The following is a 6000-nucleotide window of genomic DNA, read 5'->3' on the forward strand; positions in this document are numbered from 1 at the left end:
GGCATAAAAGGGATTCTGTTAGGGATCTCCATATATGGGCATAAAAGGGATTCTGTTAGCTGTTAGTGATCTCCATATATGGGCATAAAAGGGATGCTGTTAGGGATCTCCATATATGGGCATAAAAGGGATTCTGTTAGGGATCTCCATATATGGGCATGAAAGGGATTATGTTAGGGATCTCCATATATGGGCATAAAAGGGATTGTATCCCAGATGATGCCCTGTACTTGGGATTTGTTGATGTAAATGTTCACATAGAGTGTAATAATTGGTAAAACAAACTTTTGGCCTATTTGTGGAGATAAGCGACCAACGGTCGCTTATCTCCCGATTAGGGAGTCTTACTGGTTATGGATATAAATAAGTAAACACAGTGATTATCTGCCAAATACATGGTCATTGTATATTGACAAACTTGCACCTTGACATGAACCCAGAGATTACACACATTTATCCATAGACCAGTGTAGCTATATGGAATGGAAAAGTAATTAAACTCATTTTATTTTTTCTTCTTAAAAATGCTAAATACAATGGACAAGTGGTTAGTATCGATACAATTGATTCTTTGCACTGCCGATTCGATACGATACAAATTCAAACGACACGATTCGATTTTAGCTGTTTTCATTTCGATACTTAGATTTTTTAAGTTAAAAACGATGTTTCGATGCAGTTACTATCGTTACACCCCTAATAGTTTTATGTGACGTTTCTTTGCATAGTATTAACACTCAGAAAACACAGATCATGGAAAAATTACAATATTTCCTTATAAAATGCATTTATTATTTATTGCAGGGCAACACTGTGAAGCAATGTGGTACACTGGCTACTTTATCGACCTGTAACCATCAAATAAAGAGATCTAGTGGGTTAAAATCAATTGAAATTAAAACATCAAAGGTAGAGATGAACTATTTCTATCTTCATCAGCTAATAATGTATTGATTGTTTACCAACAAGTTGTGATGGCAACATCTTTATTTACTGCTAGGCTGGGGGAAAGCCCTGTGCGTGTGTAACGCCCAGGATTCGAACCCGGGTCTCCCGCGTGAAAGTCTAATATCTTAACCATTGACCCAAAGAAACATCATTATGGGGTCATTTCTGGTCCACCTCAAACTGATAAGAACTTGAACAACCATTCCAGGCTGCCATATCCAGCCCAAGAAACCGTAGAAACGGGGGGAAATAGAATGTACTTTCCTCTACTAAATATTCTTTTACGTGTCCAAATAAATTCCAAATATTATCAAATGATCTCGCGGCACCCCTGGACTGCCGTCACGGCACCCCAGGGTGCCCCGTCACCCCAGGGTGCCCTGTCACCCACTTTGAAAACCCCTGGTCTAGGCTACAGGGACAGGTACAGGGAGCATCTTGTATCTAGGCTACAGGGACAGGTACAGGGAGCATCTTGTATCTAGGCTACAGGGACAGGGACAGGGACAGGGACAGGGACAGGGACAGGGAGTATCTTGTATCTAGGCTACAGGGACAGGGACAGGGACAGGGACAGGGAGTATCTTGTATCTAGGCTACAGGGACAGGAACAGGGACAGGGACAGGGACAGGGAGTATCTTGTATCTAGGCTACAGGGACAGGAACAGGGACAGGGACAGGGACAGGGAGTATCTTGTATCTAGGCTACAGGGACAGGTACAGGGAGCATCTTGTATCTAGGCTACAGGGACAGGTACAGGGAGCATCTTGTATCTAGGCTACAGGGACAGGTACAGGGACAGGGACAGGGACAGGGAGTATCTTGTATCTAGGCTACAGGGACAGGGACAGGGAGCATCTTGTATCTAGGCTACAGGGACAGGTACAGGGAGTATCTTGTATCTAGGCTACAGGGACAGGGACAGGGACAGGGACAGGGACAGGGAGTATCTTGTATCTAGGCTACAGGGACAGGAACAGGGACAGGGACAGGGAGTATCTTGTATCTAGGCTACAGGGACAGGGACAGGGAGTATCTTGTATCTAGGCTACAGGGACAGGGACAGGGAGTATCTTGTATCTAGGCTACAGGGACAGGGACAGGGACAGGGACAGGGAGTATCTTGTATCTAGGCTACAGGGACAGGAACAGGGACAGGGACAGGGACAGGGAGTATCTTGTATCTAGGCTACAGGGACAGGGACAGGGAGTATCTTGTATCTAGGCTACAGGGACAGGAACAGGGACAGGGACAGGGAGTATCTTGTATCTAGGCTACAGGGACAGATTGTTTTGACTGCACTAGAAGAAGTAGTGGATTATAGCACTGTTCCCCAAACACTGGGTCGGGACCCATGTGTGGGTCGCAGACAGATTTTCTCTTCGTTTTTTGTTTCCTACATTTAGTTGTTTTTAATTATTATCATTAAAAAAAAAAATATATATATATATATATATATATATATAAACATTACCAAGAAAGAAAAAAATGAACTATGTTCACTGTCCAACTGTTTATGGTACAATTCTTCCCTTCTCCTAGACGGGATTGTAACACTTTGATTTTCTGTACTGTCATCATTTCAGTATTTAGATCCTTTTGTTTGTAATAAATGTATATTATGTTCCCTTTTAAATTCGGTTGTCATGGTCCGTTTTATGTTGTGTCCCATAACCTTAGAACAATAATACTGAAAGAAAGAAAAAAAAAGTATTTAAGTTATTGCTGTCCAACACTATGAAAATATTACTGATTTGGCTTTGGTTACCAGTAGACAGGCCAAAGCGGACTATAGGTTTTAACCAGAAGAGGGCAGCAAACTCACACACATGGAACAATGTCTGTCCAATGAAACATACAAGAAGCATAGTTTTTAGGGGTGTAACAATACTTTTTTTTATATATATATTTTTTTTATCCCACAATTTTGTAACCCTTTTTTTCACCCAGTGCCAATTCCCTATGTAGTCCTGGGCTCTGCTCTCCCTCTGCCACGCCTGGGGAGACAACGGACTGACCTCATGCTTCCTTCTATGCATGAGGAGTCCAAGTTGCTTCTTTTCACCCGACAGTGGAGATTTCCCTGGTTTGGACGTAGCGCGTGGAAGGAACACGTTATTCCAACCAGTTCCTTTCCACTGCATCAGGCGCCCCGGCTGGCCAGCGGGAGGCAGTATAGAGACCAGGATTACTGCATGTTTTTGTGAGGGTATCTACCCTAGGAGACATGGGGAGAACATGCAAACACTGATGACGTGGTGGGAGGAACACGCCGGGGTGTAACGATATATTTTAATAGCGATTCGATACACATCACGATACATAGTTAACGATACGATACATGGACGATATTGGTTCATTCATGGCGATACGATACGATTCGATTCAATGATTTAAAATCGATATAGTAACTATTTAGCAAAGACATTAAATCTGTGTGAAAGGTGTGAATAGTGCAGGTTTTTTAAGGGAAACATGTATTATTGCGACCGTCAGGGAGCAGTTTACTATGAAAACCTCCACCGGCCGGCCGTCCGTCCGTCTGTCCGTCCGTCACACGTCACACGTCACACCTTTGTTTGTGTATGGTGTGATGTCATATATCTTCAGTATGACATCACACCACATGTGTACACAAACCTTTGTGTACGTTGCTGTGGCAACAGTCTGTTGTTGCTGGTCTGTTAGTGTACGTTAGCAACCACCTTAGCAACCATGGTTTTACCCTAGCAACCAACTGTTTACCCTAGCAACCAACTGTTTACCATAGCAACCATGTTTTTTTACCCTAGCAACCAACTGGGCATAAAAGGGATTCTGTTAGGGATCTCCATATATGGGCATAAAAGGGATTCTGTTAGGGATCTCCATATATGGGCATAAAAGGGATTCTGTTAGGGATCTCCATATATGGGCATAAAAGGGATTCTGTTAGCTGTTAGTGATCTCCATATATGGGCATAAAAGGGATGCTGTTAGGGATCTCCATATATGGGCATAAAAGGGATTCTGTTAGGGATCTCCATATATGGGCATGAAAGGGATTATGTTAGGGATCTCCATATATGGGCATAAAAGGGATTGTATCCCAGATGATGCCCTGTACTTGGGATTTGTTGATGTAAATGTTCACATAGAGTGTAATAATTGGTAAAACAAACTTTTGGCCTATTTGTGGAGATAAGCGACCAACGGTCGCTTATCTCCCGATTAGGGAGTCTTACTGGTTATGGATATAAATAAGTAAACACAGTGATTATCTGCCAAATACATGGTCATTGTATATTGACAAACTTGCACCTTGACATGAACCCAGAGATTACACACATTTATCCATAGACCAGTGTAGCTATATGGAATGGAAAAGTAATTAAACTCATTTTATTTTTTCTTCTTAAAAATGCTAAATACAATGGACAAGTGGTTAGTATCGATACAATTGATTCTTTGCACTGCCGATTCGATACGATACAAATTCAAACGACACGATTCGATTTTAGCTGTTTTCATTTCGATACTTAGATTTTTTAAGTTAAAAACGATGTTTCGATGCAGTTACTATCGTTACACCCCTAATAGTTTTATGTGACGTTTCTTTGCATAGTATTAACACTCAGAAAACACAGATCATGGAAAAATTACAATATTTCCTTATAAAATGCATTTATTATTTATTGCAGGGCAACACTGTGAAGCAATGTGGTACACTGGCTACTTTATCGACCTGTAACCATCAAATAAAGAGATCTAGTGGGTTAAAATCAATTGAAATTAAAACATCAAAGGTAGAGATGAACTATTTCTATCTTCATCAGCTAATAATGTATTGATTGTTTACCAACAAGTTGTGATGGCAACATCTTTATTTACTGCTAGGCTGGGGGAAAGCCCTGTGCGTGTGTAACGCCCAGGATTCGAACCCGGGTCTCCCGCGTGAAAGTCTAATATCTTAACCATTGACCCAAAGAAACATCATTATGGGGTCATTTCTGGTCCACCTCAAACTGATAAGAACTTGAACAACCATTCCAGGCTGCCATATCCAGCCCAAGAAACCGTAGAAACGGGGGGAAATAGAATGTACTTTCCTCTACTAAATATTCTTTTACGTGTCCAAATAAATTCCAAATATTATCAAATGATCTCGCGGCACCCCTGGACTGCCGTCACGGCACCCCAGGGTGCCCCGTCACCCCAGGGTGCCCTGTCACCCACTTTGAAAACCCCTGGTCTAGGCTACAGGGACAGGTACAGGGAGCATCTTGTATCTAGGCTACAGGGACAGGTACAGGGAGCATCTTGTATCTAGGCTACAGGGACAGGTACAGGGAGTATCTTGTATCTAGGCTACAGGGACAGGGACAGGGAGTATCTTGTATCTAGGCTACAGGGACAGGAACAGGGACAGGGACAGGGAGTATCTTGTATCTAGGCTACAGGGACAGGGACAGGGAGTATCTTGTATCTAGGCTACAGGGACAGGGACAGGGAGTATCTTGTATCTAGGCTACAGGGACAGGAACAGGGACAGGGACAGGGACAGGGAGTATCTTGTATCTAGGCTACAGGGACAGGGACAGGGAGTATCTTGTATCTAGGCTACAGGGACAGGAACAGGGACAGGGACAGGGAGTATCTTGTATCTAGGCTACAGGGACAGGGACAGGGAGTATCTTGTATCTAGGCTACAGGGACAGGAACAGGGAGTATCTTGTATCTAGGCTACAGGGACAGGAACAGGGACAGGGACAGGGAGTATCTTGTATCTAGGCTACAGGGACAGGGACAGGGAGTATCTTGTATCTAGGCTACAGGGACAGGTACAGGGAGTATCTTGTATCTAGGCTACAGGGACAGGGACAGGGAGTATCTTGTATCTAGGCTACAGGGACAGGGACAGGGAGTATCTTGTATCTAGGCTACAGGGACAGGTACAGGGAGCATCTTGTATCTAGGCTACAGGGACAGGTACAGGGAGTATCTTGTATCTAGGCTACAGGGACAGGAACAGGGACAGGGACAGGGAGTATCTTGTATCTAGGCTACAGG

Source organism: Nannobrachium achirus, assembly GCF_963921795.1.
Source record: "Nannobrachium achirus genome assembly, chromosome: 14".
NCBI lineage: Eukaryota > Metazoa > Chordata > Actinopteri > Myctophiformes > Myctophidae > Nannobrachium > Nannobrachium achirus.